The following is a 14390-nucleotide window of genomic DNA, read 5'->3' as shown; positions in this document are numbered from 1 at the left end:
GTAAAAAGGGGCGTGGCCTCAGAACACCTCTCTGCAACGCAGCCCCCTGGCACATACTGGAGGTACCTGGTGGGCTAGTTGGCCCCCAGTGACCCCCAGCTTTCAAGGGGAATTTGGTGCCCCTCTGAGTGGTGCAATAAGGGGGTGTGGACTCCGGCCGCAATCCCGTTTTTTCTAATATTTTTTTTAAGAAGGGGGCTGTGTAACCCCCCTTCTTTTTCAAAAATATTTGGAAGGGGGCCCGTGGCCCCCTTCCTGAGGCCATAGTCTGCCCCGGGGAACCCATCCCCGGGGCATGGGCCTTTTTTTTATTAGGAGGGGGGCTGCCTTGCCCCCCTCCTGTGGCCACTTATGGCTCCGGGAACCCCATCCCCCGGGGCCGGCCCTTTTAAAACAAAAAATGTCCTTTTAGGGAGGAGGGGCCGCGTGGCCCCCCTCCCGGGCCACTACTAGCCCCGGCCCCGGGGGGACCCCATCCCCCGGGGCTGGCCCTCACAGATTGGGGACCATGGGGGGTCCCCAATCCCCCCACGGTACCGCCGGCTCCCCGCCTCCTGCGGGAGCCGGCATTGCTTTTCCTTATGGGGAGCAGCTAACATGCTGCTCCCCATATGGAAAAGCAATCTGCTTTGCTTCATTGAAGCAAGAGCAGGTTTCAATGGCAGGGTGGGAGTTGCGAGGCTCTCCCCTGCCATTGCAAACAGCAGTGTCACCCCAGGACACTACAGGAGCCGGCCCTGGCAGCTGGCGGTCCCCAGTGGCATTGAGGGCTCCAGGAGGGGGGCCGCGTGGCCCCCCTCCCACATTCCTTAGAATCCCCAGCAGTGGCGTCCCCAGGGCTGAAGGGGCCTCAGAGCCCCCCTTTTCAAATGTTTTTAAGCCCTGGGGGTGGCGGTTCCTGGGGCTGGGGGGGCCTCAGAGCCCCCCCACCCATTTCAAAATAGCCCCGGCGTGGCGGTCTCCAGGGCTGCAGAGGGCCCCGTGAGCCCCCGCATACATTATATTTGAGCCCCGGAGGTGGCAGTCCCCGGGGATGGTGGGGTCTCAGAGCCCCCCAGTTAATATTTTAAAGCCCCGCGGGTGGCGGTCCCCGGGGCTGGGGGGGCCTGAGAGCCCCAAACCCTTTTTAAACAAGCCCCGGGGGTGGCGGTCCCCAGGGCTGTGGGGGGGCCCCATGAGCCCCCTGCATAAATTAAGTTACAGCCCCCGGGGGGGTGGTCCCCGGGGCAGTGTGAGGGGGATTGGGACCCCCCCACACTATTGTTTTAAAAATGCCCCCAGGATTTGGCTCCCTCAGGGGCAAATTAAAATATTTAGCACGAGGGATCGCGGATCCTACTCGCATCCTTGTGGGACCCCCTGAGCAGGCCTAGGGGGTCAGGGTGTGTCTATCCTGCCCCCTTTTTGGGTTTTGCTGTGTTTTTTGGTTTTCTTGTGCCTCGATTCTACCTTTCATCGTGAAACTTTCAGGATAGGATGGGACCGGAGCTGGCTAAAAGTTTGGAAAATTTCACGCAGATTCAGCAATTGGCGGCAAAGTTATTCCAAACAGAATGTTGCGGTTTTCCTATGGGTAATAGGTCCTAACTATAGCGATCTACTGGCAACCGCCAGTAGATTATTTTTATATATATATTTTTATATATCTATATATATATATATATATATATATATATATATATATATATATATATATATATATATATATCCATCAATAAGCGCAGGAACCCCTTTGGAGAAAAGCCATACACGAAATGGATCCAAAACTTCTTTATTTCGACACCTTGCCAGCAGGCTTCCAAAACCGTTGTTGTTCAAGAAATGAAATGCCAAACGCGTTTCGAGAGTCCAGGCTCTCTTCCTCAGTGGCAAAGGATTGTCTGTCACTTGAGAGCGCCCCAATTAATAAGCATTCCCCGCCCTCTGGGCATGTAAGGTCACAGTGGCGTTATGGGATCTGTAGTCCTGACTATAATCAGTGGAGCATTCTCACATTCAATCAAAAAATAAAATCACAGTGGATGAGAAAAACACACATGTCCCGGGAGCCAGACCCGCTTCTTAGGTGTCGATGAAGTATCACTGGGGCCACCCCTGATAGCCCCAGAACGTTTGTGTCCCTGTTGCCCTCGGTAGGTGTCAACACTGGTTCTGCATCAGCAGCAGGCCTCTTTATTTCGACACCTTGCCACTGATGTAGAGAGCCTGGCCTCTCGAAACGCGTTTGGCATTTAATTTCTTGAACAACAACGGTTTTGGAAGCCTGCTGGTAAGGTGTCGAAATAAAGAAGTTTTGGATCCATTTCGTGTGAGGCATCTCTCCAAAGGGGTTCCTGCGCTTATTGATGGATGTTTAACGGCCGTCCCGGTCGTGGGGAATTGGCTGAGGTGTTCAAACAACAAACTTAATGTTCATTGGCTGCGAACCATTGAAAGTAGAAGTGTTGCCAGCCATCCCCTTCCCCTCCGCAGAGTATCAGGGACATCTCAATGGGTAACGTGTTCCAAGGAGGTGCTTCCCAAGCTTAAAGTTCATTGGCTGTGAAGCATTAAAAGTAGAAGTGATGGCAGCCATTCCCTCCCCTTCAGCGGAACACCATGGACATTTTATTGAGTAAAGTGTTCTGAGTAAAAGTTTGGTCCTTATTGGGTGGGAACAGTTCACTGTTGTAAGCCATTTTGTAACGCATTTCAAAGAAGTACCGGGAAACAGAGTAGTAGAGGGGAGGGAAGGAACACTATTAACTCTGTACAGTGGTCACAAGGTGGTGGACCGGGACTGTGAAGGTAAATTTTTTAAATATATTTTAAGGGCCATTTATATAATTTGTGTGGGGCCTATACATCATGTCAGGAAAATAACAGTGTGTTGCGGTCTTCTTTTTATTAAGTCAGCGGGTGGGATACTTCACAGGAGCAGTATTTACTTATAATGTGGTGGTTACTTTTCAGACGGGAGTGCTACATCTTTGGAGCAAATATTATAATATGGAGGGAGGGGGTTGAAAAAGAAAGCGTGCTGTTGCGGTCTTCATTTAAATAAGGTTCTGAGTAACCTACTTCTTGGGAGCAATGTTTAATTATAATTTATAGTTATAGCGCAGTGCTTACTTCTGTCACGGGTAGTGCTATTTCCTTGCAACAAAATAATAGGCGTGGTAAAGCTGGAAAAAATTAAGTCTAGGTTTGAAACTGTTTTTATTAAGCAATCACAAATATACTGTCTTAGGAAAGTGTCACTCTATAAATCAGAGGGGTGACAAATAAAAACGCAATTCATAAAATATCCCTTAAGCGTGGCCAGAGCCTCCTTTTTTTGTTGCCTATAGTTGTAAAAGTGTTGCCCCATATTCTTGTTAATATAAGAGGGCATCAGTTACTTTTAGATAAAGTAGAAAAGAAGTGCTACAAGAAACACTCCTGCACCACATCATCTTAGGTTAGAAGAACAATAACAAGTAAAAAACAGTTAAACATTAATGACGTCATGTTACCTAGAAATGAATGCTTCATCAAAACATTAAATAAAGCACTATGCATACAGTTTTACTTTAAAGACTACTATTTTATAAAATATTATCAGTATTACAAACTGTGAGGTAGTAAGTTATCAACGGAAATAACTGTAGTAAATGTTCTTAATATGTCGCAGAGATAGATCTCCAACCCCTCTGAAGTACTATAAGTTCACTGTATTAAAGTTTACATGATGACTTTATAGTATTCCACAGGAGGAGAAGAATAAGGAGAACAACAAAAAATACAAAATGTTTACAATGTCTATTCTGTAGAAGGTCTCTAGTTCTTAGAGGTCGTTCACTGCTCTGGTAGCAGATCATGTACTCCATTAAGAATATATAGAAAAGTAGTAATATATACAATACTATTTCTATATACTCTATAGGGAGAACGAGAATAGGAACCACAACAAAGAAAAAGAGAAGTACGAAAATATCAATAAAGGAATGTAGGGTTTATCAAAGGCATTTAGTAAAAAAGTATCTTTGTAAATAATCTTTTTTTAAAACTGCAATTTTGAAAAATATTCTCACTGTAAAAATATCTGCTCAAGTAAGTTATAAAGGTCAGTATGCTGTTTTTGAGATGGTTTACTCCTGGCGGTGACAAATTTCCAATTCCTCTTGTGTGAAAATATGACACTCTATTACAATATAGAGAGTTTCACTGAGGCCACAGCACAAAAATGGAAAATAAAGTCATGAACACAAAACAAGATCAATAACAAAATATTTTTCAGCTGTGAATATGTTCAAAGCTTTTTTTCCCAGAACTTCAAAATGTTTCATCTTCACGCCGATGGCTTATAAACTCCTCTCAGATCATAATGACTGTGAATCTTATAATATACAAATTCACAGTATATGATCAAAGGGGGGAAAAAGAGTAAGAAAGAGCAGCTGTTCACGTTACATATGAATCTTTAGTCTTCGCGTCGACGTGTCACCAACACCTTTGAAGTTCGCTATAATCTGATTATTACAATGTACATAGTCACAATATATAACCTCAAAGGAGCCAGAAAAGGAACAGTGTTTCCTCTATTCTGGGTGTTTCTCAATACCAGCTGCTGACGTTACATATAAATGGCAAAAACAACCAATAACACTTTTTTCGTAATACAAATCTTTAAATATTCACAAATAGCTACGTATTATAAATTTCTACTATGCCGTAATCAAACAACTTACAACTCCGTAATATGTTTTGTTGTCGCAAAAGAAGAATCTGACGCTAGAAAAGGGAACCTGCATCACAGAATGGACACGCGAAAATAACTTGCAAAAACTAAACTAATCCAACAACGGGTGTGATTTATATACTTTTTGGTTATTGAGTAGTCTATGGAAGGAAGATGCGGCTCCGCCCATTTAGATTTCACGTTTTACAGTTGACACGTGCTCCTGTTTTCACCGTTTCACTTGGGCACTTGTTGGGGAAAGTTCCAAAATGTGAAGCGGTAAAGGTTTCACTTTCGACCCTCATAAGCATAAGTTCCTTAACCCCTTTGGTGCTCGTGATAAGACCAGCTTGTCATGAGTCACGGTGGAGCTGTGCTCATGACGAGCTGATCTCATCATAACGAAGCCGCTCCGCCCAGGCACGATTAATTCCACGCCTGTGTGGGAGAATTAATCAGTGGGCGGGGTCGTGACGAGACCAGCTCGTCATGAGCACAGCTCCACCGTGACTCAGGACGAGCTGGTCTCGTCCCGAGCACATCGGCGCCGGGCTCACCCCCCGCCACTCCGCACCGTGGGGGAATTACCCCCGCTGTGAAGGGGTTAATATGTACATACGTTGGAGAGCTTAAAAACTGTTACCCATCAAACCGTGTAATTTCCTTTCTTGTGACTAAAACATCTATTAATTCCTGTAATTCTAAATAGAAGATATAAACTTGCGTCAGAATAGAAGAAAAAAAAAAGTATGTGCTAATATTTCTCATCACTATGGTTTTAAATAAAAAAAAATACCAGGATTTCTAAAGCGTACAGGTACCCCCGGAAAGGTGTGCCGGCGCTCGGGGCGTTGGGAAGATTAGGCAAGGTGTTGCCCACAGTAACATAGTGGTGGGCTAACGTGCCGCTGCCGGGAATCGTACTGTGAACGCTGTTGTTCGAAGTCAGGTATCATGACTGTTGCGCCACACTTTTTCCACACTTAAATGTTAATTACTGCTAATTAAGTTTTAAACATTGTTAAATTATAATTTATAACAGACTACTGTTACAGTTAGTTTTTCACTACAAAAAGTATGAGCGTCTTTTTAAAATGTACTTAAAAACAATATAGGTTTCAGGGTCATTGTAGTTAGAAATTAGCATTTATAAAAGCTTTGCAATTCACTGACAAAAACATAGGTTTTACAGACGTTATAGTTAGAAATTGGCATTTAAAAAAACCTTACAAATCCATTGACAAAAACCACAGGTTTCAGGGACATTATAGTTAGTTGGACATTTCACTCACCATAGAAATTCCCCCGTTATAGTTAGTTCAACTAACTATAATTTGCGCTCCCGCAATGCACTGTTCATGACGTCACATATTACATCATTTATGACATGGTCACTGACATCACTGATGACCTCTCAAATGACATCAATGATGACATCACTGATGACATCATCCACATGAAAATCTGATGCACCTCCTCACAGTCTAATACAACCTTTGATACACCCACTGTAAAATACAGACTACCATTTTCGAAACCATTAAGGCACCAATGCAGTTACTACATATGCACTCACTGATTCCTAGGTATTCACACACATCCACTCATTCACCCATACAATCACTTATACATGCAGTCACTCATAAATACAACACTATCATATGCACTCATAGACCTATTCAGACACTCACACACCGCCACTCATCCATGGAGTTATTCACACCACTTGTCAGTTATGTAAAGATTCAATCACACTCCCATTTACTCACCTATACAGTTATACACACACCACCTCACTAATTCATACAGATAGTAACGCATACTTACTCTCTTATATAATCCCTGATACAAGTACACAGTCATCCATACAGCCATTCTCACAATCACTCACTCTCACATATAGTTATTTATATACACCATCATCACTCCCATATACTGCCCAAGAATTAATGGAAAAATGTGCTGAGTTCAAAGAGGAGAAAAATTGAGAAATATTGCAGACTGACGGGGAGGATACATATACCGTGTTTATTGTAATAAACTGGGATAGAGCACACTCAATCAAAACCGGAAAGGGAAATGGATTGTAAGCACTTGTCTGACCTGCCATACTCTGCTTTTCTGCCATTAAGGGGGGTTTGCGATTATATGTTCAAGGAGTCAGGTGGACCCACAATGTTACTGTAATGACGCTTGGAGGACAGAGGTCTGTGGATCTTCCAGCACTGAGAAAACTCTCAATCTGTGGCAATCGGTGGCAGTAAGGTAATGGTAAAGGGAGGTTTGAACTTGCCATCGGGACAATTACTCTTACCTCATACCTCATTAATACTTGTTAGACACATTTACATTTACATGGACTCTTGCAGATTTTTAAGGATTTTTCATAATTATTATTTGGCTAATATTCACTTGAATGTAATTATTCCCCATTTTGCTGTGGAACATTGTTGGTGGTATTCACTTTCTCTTCTAGTTGTTAAAGGATAGGAAGGCTTCTACATAGTAAAGGCACCTGTGCAACACCGGGCAACACTGGGTACATTTGGAATCTTGGTTTATTTTTGGTTTATATCTCTGTTTCAATTTTTTCTTCAATTGTTCTTGTGGTTGCAGTAGGGCTGAATAGTAATAAAGAGGCATAGAGGAACAGTGTGGAACAGAAAACCACCTTAACGAATGGGGAGGCATAAGACAGCTGGTCCTGCTGGTTCCATAACAACCATGGATTCTTTTTTAAAGCGGGCAGCATCAGTGCTGGATAAAGAGTTAGAACTATTGAATAGGCGTTTATCAAGCTCACCCAAAATCCTCATCTCTCCAACCCACCAGCTATTACCTGTTATATGGAAAATAATGCAGATCCATCTGAGATTCTGGGACTACCGGTTTTGGATCTAGTTTCTCAGGACAGTGCTCCAAGTCATTATCATGAACGACTATTTTAACAACCAGCTCCAGAGGGTGAAGGAAATTTCATAAAATGTGGTGGGGGGGGGGGTGAAAATACTGGCCCCTCACTAAATTCATCTATCAGTAGACCAGTCACACGCGGAAGGCTAGGAGGGGTAGAGAGTGTAAATCATTGGCTGGGTGTAAAAAGGAAAGGCCAGCTACCTGGAGGGAAGGCAAAACGGTCAAGTGTGGAATCACTCGCCAAGAATACATCTGTAACCCAGGGGCTAACTAATGAAGATATGAAGCTATTCCTTGAATCCATGCAGAATACACTTAAAGAAATGATGGACATAAAGTTAGGCACAATTATCCAGCGGTTGACCTTGATTGAAATAGTATATCAAGTGTGGTGGAAATAAATCCCCAAAGGTTCCCTCACAAGGTCCCCTTGATACGGGATAGTTCAAGTTTAGGAATTACACCTACAATCACTAAGGATAATCCACCACCCCAACCAAGGTCCGAGTGTTATAAAGTACTCTCTCATACAACTGTAGGACCAGATGAAAGCATGGGCATACAAAACCAACAAGGGAGAAATATAAATGGGAACCAAAATTCCCAAGTGCAAAAGGATGTTTTAAAGCATTCTATGCAGTTTGTCTATTATCCATTTACCACCAGAGTCTACACCATATGTGGTGGTATTAGGGAATGTGTCAACTCTCCCCCAGGGTGGGAGGGAGGACTACACCGAATTGAAAAACAAGGTACTACATTGGTTAACATTCAACTCGGAACTTGGTAGAAGGGCAGATAAATACATAAATATGGTGGGAAGGGTAAATTGGGTGGGTAGTTCTCGTAAATCATTTCAAGGTGATTGTGTTATCATTAATTTTAACCAACCCCATTTTGCAGAAAGGATTTTGTTTTCAATCTCTGATAACTTACCATATGCCAACAAAACATCAATTATGGCCCTACCCCTAGGCTTCTTTTATAAACCCCATTTTATGGGCAAAACCTCCTGGCAAATATTATTACACGGTCCAGAAAACCCTGTTATGTCACCAGGTCAATCATCAAAGTATACAGCTACTAACCGTGTGCCAGAAACAAAGCACTGGAATAATCATGGATATGGCCCGCGAGATACACACTTGTCCTTTTGTTCTGATCTTGATTTAGTCAACAGTTTTGCACCCCTGACACCCCTAGACGCCTGTGGTTGACTCAGCTCTAAACCTGTTTTATTGAATACTGTGATACCACAAAACTTGATCTTTGTTTCCTGGAACATAGCAGGAGTAAATACTAAACTAAATATTCATGTATGGCCACAATTTATAAAAAAATCACAAATTATTTATTTACAGGAAACTTGGCACACTGAACCCTTTTATATTGATGGCTTCTCAATAGTTGATATGCAAGAAACACCTTCATGGAATGGAAGAGCAAAGGGTGGTTTAGCAGTTATACTGTCGATTACATGTACGTTAACATTAAAAAAAATCATATACCAAATCACCCTATTTCCAGCTGTTGCTGCTGTACTCTAAAGATTCCCAGTTTTTTGTGGTAATTATTTTTTATAATAATGTCTTCTACAACACAAGAGACCAAGTAATTATATCTTTGGAGAAGAAGCTCAATATCTTCGTGAATCAGGTTAAGAGTGATTATTTTTTGATTTGGGCTGGAGATTTTAATATCAGGAGATGTGGTGACGTAGATGGGAAATTATGTGGACATGGGAATAGGGAGGGTGGAAGTTACACACACTTTGTACAAACGCATACGGTGAAGCAATTAATAGGACACTTAAAAAATACAACTTAGAAGTGGTCGATCAATCGCTTCCAGAGGACACTCCAGGGCTACCAACCTTTGTAGGACATGGTCAATTAATGATCATATATTAATTTTGGCACATGGCCACAAACAAATAGTGGCAATGGAGGTTAAACAAAGTTGCCTGAGTGACCATCATCCATTGATTTTAACTATCAGACTACATGAAATACCTCAGATAGGGCCATGTCTAGCACCCACTATAATAACACAGGGAGAGAATGGCATCTCAATTCGATGGTCTGGGGTAAATCCAACCGTATTCGTGGAGAGATTGCTGACTGACTGCAAAAATGATATAGAAGTAGGTAACAGGGAGGATTCATCAAACCAACAGATCATCAGGGCTTTCTGCAACATTACGTCTGCAATTTCCCAGGGACCAAAAAAGAAGAGCAAAAAGATAAAAAAGAAAATAGTTAGTAGGTTTAATTCAGAATGTTCGGAAGCTAACCAGCAATTAAGAAATGCTCTGAAAATTGAACCCAGAGATAGAGAACAGGTTAAAAACCGCAGGATGATATATAAACAGACCATTGATAAGAGGAAAAGGAAGATCCAGAATGAGGCATGGGAAAAACTGATGCAGGCTGCAGATACAAGGGACTCATTGTTATTTTGGAAAAAATAAATCACCCTTATTTTAAAGAAAGTGGTGATGTTAAGATCGAGAATTTAGTGCAACCCCAAGACTGGATAATTCACTTCACAAAGGTTTTTAATCAAGATAAGGAATCTTACGTTTTAACATTAAGTAATTCGATAAATGACATTTTAGATCCAATAAACATAAATGAGAAATTTATAACCATTGATACTCCAAATATGGGCCCAATTAGTCTTGAGGAAGTCACGCTGGCCCTGGAAAAAAAGTGCAAATGGAAAAGCACCTGGAGTAGATGGGGTTCCCATAGATATTTTTAAATCAAGGATAAGTTTTGGGGCTCCCATATTACAAAAAATATTTAATGCTATTGCTGATGGCTTGATACCAAGATCATGGACTGAAAGTATCATAGTTCCGATTTTTAAAAAGGGTAACAGGAGTGATGCGAAATGTTATCGCCCGATCTCTCTCATGTATACAACTTCAAAGTTAAAGGGCAGGATCCTACTGGAAAGGTTGTAATTGTGGGTAGAGGAACAAAACATTCTTACTGAAACACAATATGGATTCCGCAGGGAATTAGGGACTGTGGAACAATGCATTAACTTACATGTATTGATTGGTAAATATACGATTGCAAAAAAGGGCCATTTACATCTTTGTTTCCTTGACCGTACGAGTGCTTTTGATTTGGTTAATCACTCTAAGCTATGGCAAACAGTAACCCAAATGGCTGCCCCAAATTAAATTGCCGTATACCTCTCACAAATATTTAGCCGCTTGAGCGCTAGAGTCCGCTATGGGTTGGAAGGGGAGTGTACCAATAGCTTTAGGGTAACCCGGGGCATAAGACAGGGCTGTGTGCTCGCCCCTCTTCTTTTTTCACTGTACATAAATGGGGTCGATAAGGTGTTACAATAACTAACTGCAGATGCCCCAAAAGTTGGTAAACACCATGTCCCAATATTACTCTATGCGGATGACGCGGTTCTCTTATCAAGAACCGCAAATGGACTTCAACTCCTCATGGAAAAATTTGCAGATTTTATGTCTGTAAGAGACATGGTGTTAAATTAAAAAAAAAACATTTACAATGGTATGTGGGCAAGGAAGAGCAAAAACAAGGATTCACCATGTAAATAATGTCCCTATCAAACCAACAAACTAATTTGTATACTTAGGTCTAGTTTTTACAGCCAGCAGATGCTGGAGAGCCCACATTGACCAATGTAAACAAAAACTTACTAGAACAACTGAGGCACTTTTTAGATTTTCCAAAAAGATAGGCAACAAACCATTCAGACAAATTATGACATTATACAAGTTAGTTACATTATATTAGTGGTACCTGCTATGGTGCAGCACTATGAGGGGCGGCACATTGAGCGAGCCTTCAAACACAAGAAAAGTCTTTTTTTCTGAAGGCTGTTAGCGGTACCTAACTAACCCCTACCTATAGTGTTCATAGAGAATTGGGGGCCTTATACATATGCAATTTTATAAGCACAACAAGTATAAACACTTGGCACGGGATATGGAGTAAAGAGGACACAACATTTACTCAGGATGTCATCAAAGACTCTATGAGGTTTTGGGAAACAAGGGTACCCCAATATGTGAACTTCGGGTGATAAGGAATATTTAAAGAACAGTGGTTCAAGTGTGGCCTAAAAGGTCCAAAAGCAAGAGGAGTGGCCAAGAGAGGGACACTATTTAAAAAAAAGATGAAATCAATTCAGTAGGGAGCAAAAGACAGAGTCTGAGGAAGGTCTGGTAGGTCAAAGATATGACCGGTATTTATTTACACAAAATCAATTGCTGAGTGCTCACATAATAAAAAGCGTGATGTGAAATAATGATAGTGGATTTAAAAAGGCATCGCATTGACAACAGTACAGTGGAATTCTGTAAATGATTAATACAAGTTATGAGGAATTCATGTTGTGGGGTGGTCGGCGGTGTTTTGAACCCAATTATTGGGGTTCATCTTCAGGACAATAGTGAGCAAGTTGAGTTGTGAGGGCGCTGGCAGTAAGGAACATTTTAAGAATTATTTCCGAAGTGGTCTGCCGGTCAGGAAAAGAATAATTTCCAAAGAGATTTGTATTTTCAGAAAACAATCCTACCCAACGGCGTGGTTTCTAGGAGCAGAGCTCCCAGGCAGGAGTCAGGGGCTTCACGAGGGCTATTTTAATTAAGAGCCAGGTGAGTTAGTTTAAAGAATTCAGTCATGTATTTAGTATGAGCAGCTGGGCAATACATAGATCCGCTTGGGCAACATCAATTTATTTTGAAAAGCGACAGGGCAATGAATGGGTGCCTTAGGCCGAGCATCCAGGGATGTCCTGCTGCTGCTGGCCGATGAATACTCTTGCTTTTGGACCTTTCAGGCCACACTTGAACCACTGTTCTTTAAATAATCAAAGACTCTATGACAACAGAATATGGTAAGAACATTTCATGGCTAATATATATTAAAAGTCTACTAAATGAATGTACAGCAAATATAGATTTAGATAACCCCTTCCAATTAAAAGGTTATGCAAAAAAAACGCTGAAGAGGAACTTGATCGATTCACGCATATGGTTGAGGGAAGTCGATGCTACCACAAAACCCATGATAATGGAGTATTGCGATAGAACCCTAGGGATAGGGGTACAAAAAAACCTGATTCTGGCCACAAACATATCACGTAGATTTTATCTCACAAGACTACTTTTTAATAGCTTATCCAAAAATGGAAAAGTGGAATCGCACTTTGCCAAAGTGCCCATGTGACGGTATATCATATCAAACAACGGTGCACTTTATCCTTTTTTGTGATTTTTATAAAAGGATCAAGAAAGAATAATTATGCCCTCTATTTTGAAGTGAGAGATTATTTTCATATAAAACTGCTTTCAAATACATATGTGGATTAGCAAATTAAAAAATCTGTAGTGCAGTAGTGGCTTTTATCCAGGAGGCAATTAAAATAAGATGCAACAATTCTCATTTGGAGGCATAGGTATATGAGGACCCTCGGTAACCAAATGATATACAATGATCTAGAAAAGGAAAAAGCAGAGAATCTGATTAAATGCATTAGCTGATATCATGTGAGAAAAAATGTATAAATTGGATAAAAAATGCTGTTACTTTAGGAATATATGTTGTGTTTTTTGCTTTTTTTTCCTCTGATTCTTTGTAGTGAATTTTAAAAAGTTAAATCCCCACTGGAAACGGCTGCTATTGCACATTGCTCTTTATTACCTTAACATGGTTATTGATCTTTGAAAAATGTAAAAAAAAACTGTTTATTTTAAACATAGCCTCCTGCATAGTACTATACTAAAAATTTGAAAATGTTATATGTCGTGTAACTAGTATGGACTATCGATGGTATTTTTAGCTTGTAATCAGATCGGAATTTTTTAATGAATTTTAAACGCATTGATGTAGTATGCTTTTTGGTTTTAAACCGAATAAAGCTTTGAAATTTGAATTATTGCCTTTTACATATGTAGTTACTCACATGTACCACTGAGACATCCATTCACTCACCAATACACCCATACACACACTCACCCACTCATAGAACTGTTTCCACATGCACTCTTGAACGCATAGACCCAGTGAATCAACTACCCACACATCTATGCACAGAGTCACACACCTCCAACCCACCCACACACAGACACTCAGTCACCCATACAAATATTCAGGCAAACAATCACTAACCCAAATAGACACTCATGTAGCTGCTGATCAACTCATGTAGCCAGTTTACACAACAACAGACCGATTGATACAGACATTCACACATTTTAGTCACTAACCCATGCATTCAGTAAGACACGTTTAATCAGCCACTTATACAATCAGTCACACACCTCCTAAATCCTACATCCAGACACTTATACACCTTCTCATTCTTCAATACATCTTGGCATATATATATGAAACATATTTAAACTTTAGAGAAACACACAGTCACTGGATGATATCATCAGTGATGTCATCAGTGATGTCATTTGAGATGTCATCAGTGATGTCACTGACCATGCCATGAATGATGTAATATGTGACGCCATGAGCAGTGCATTGCAGGGGCACGAGTTATAGTTAGCTGAACTAACTATAACAGGGGAATCTCTATGGTTTTGTAGGAGTAAAATGTCCAACTAACTATAACATCCCTGAAACTTGTGTTTTTTTCAGTGAATATATATATATATATATATACATATATATATATATATATATATATATATATATATCTACTGGCTGTCGCCAGTTGGTAGTTATAGTTAGGAACTTGTTTCTATTCAAAAAGCGTTTTTTCTTTT

The sequence above is a fragment of the Lissotriton helveticus genome, chromosome 5_1 (genome assembly GCF_964261635.1).
Source record: "Lissotriton helveticus chromosome 5_1, aLisHel1.1, whole genome shotgun sequence".
Taxonomy (NCBI): domain Eukaryota; kingdom Metazoa; phylum Chordata; class Amphibia; order Caudata; family Salamandridae; genus Lissotriton; species Lissotriton helveticus.
Note: the sequence above shows the minus strand (reverse complement) of the source record.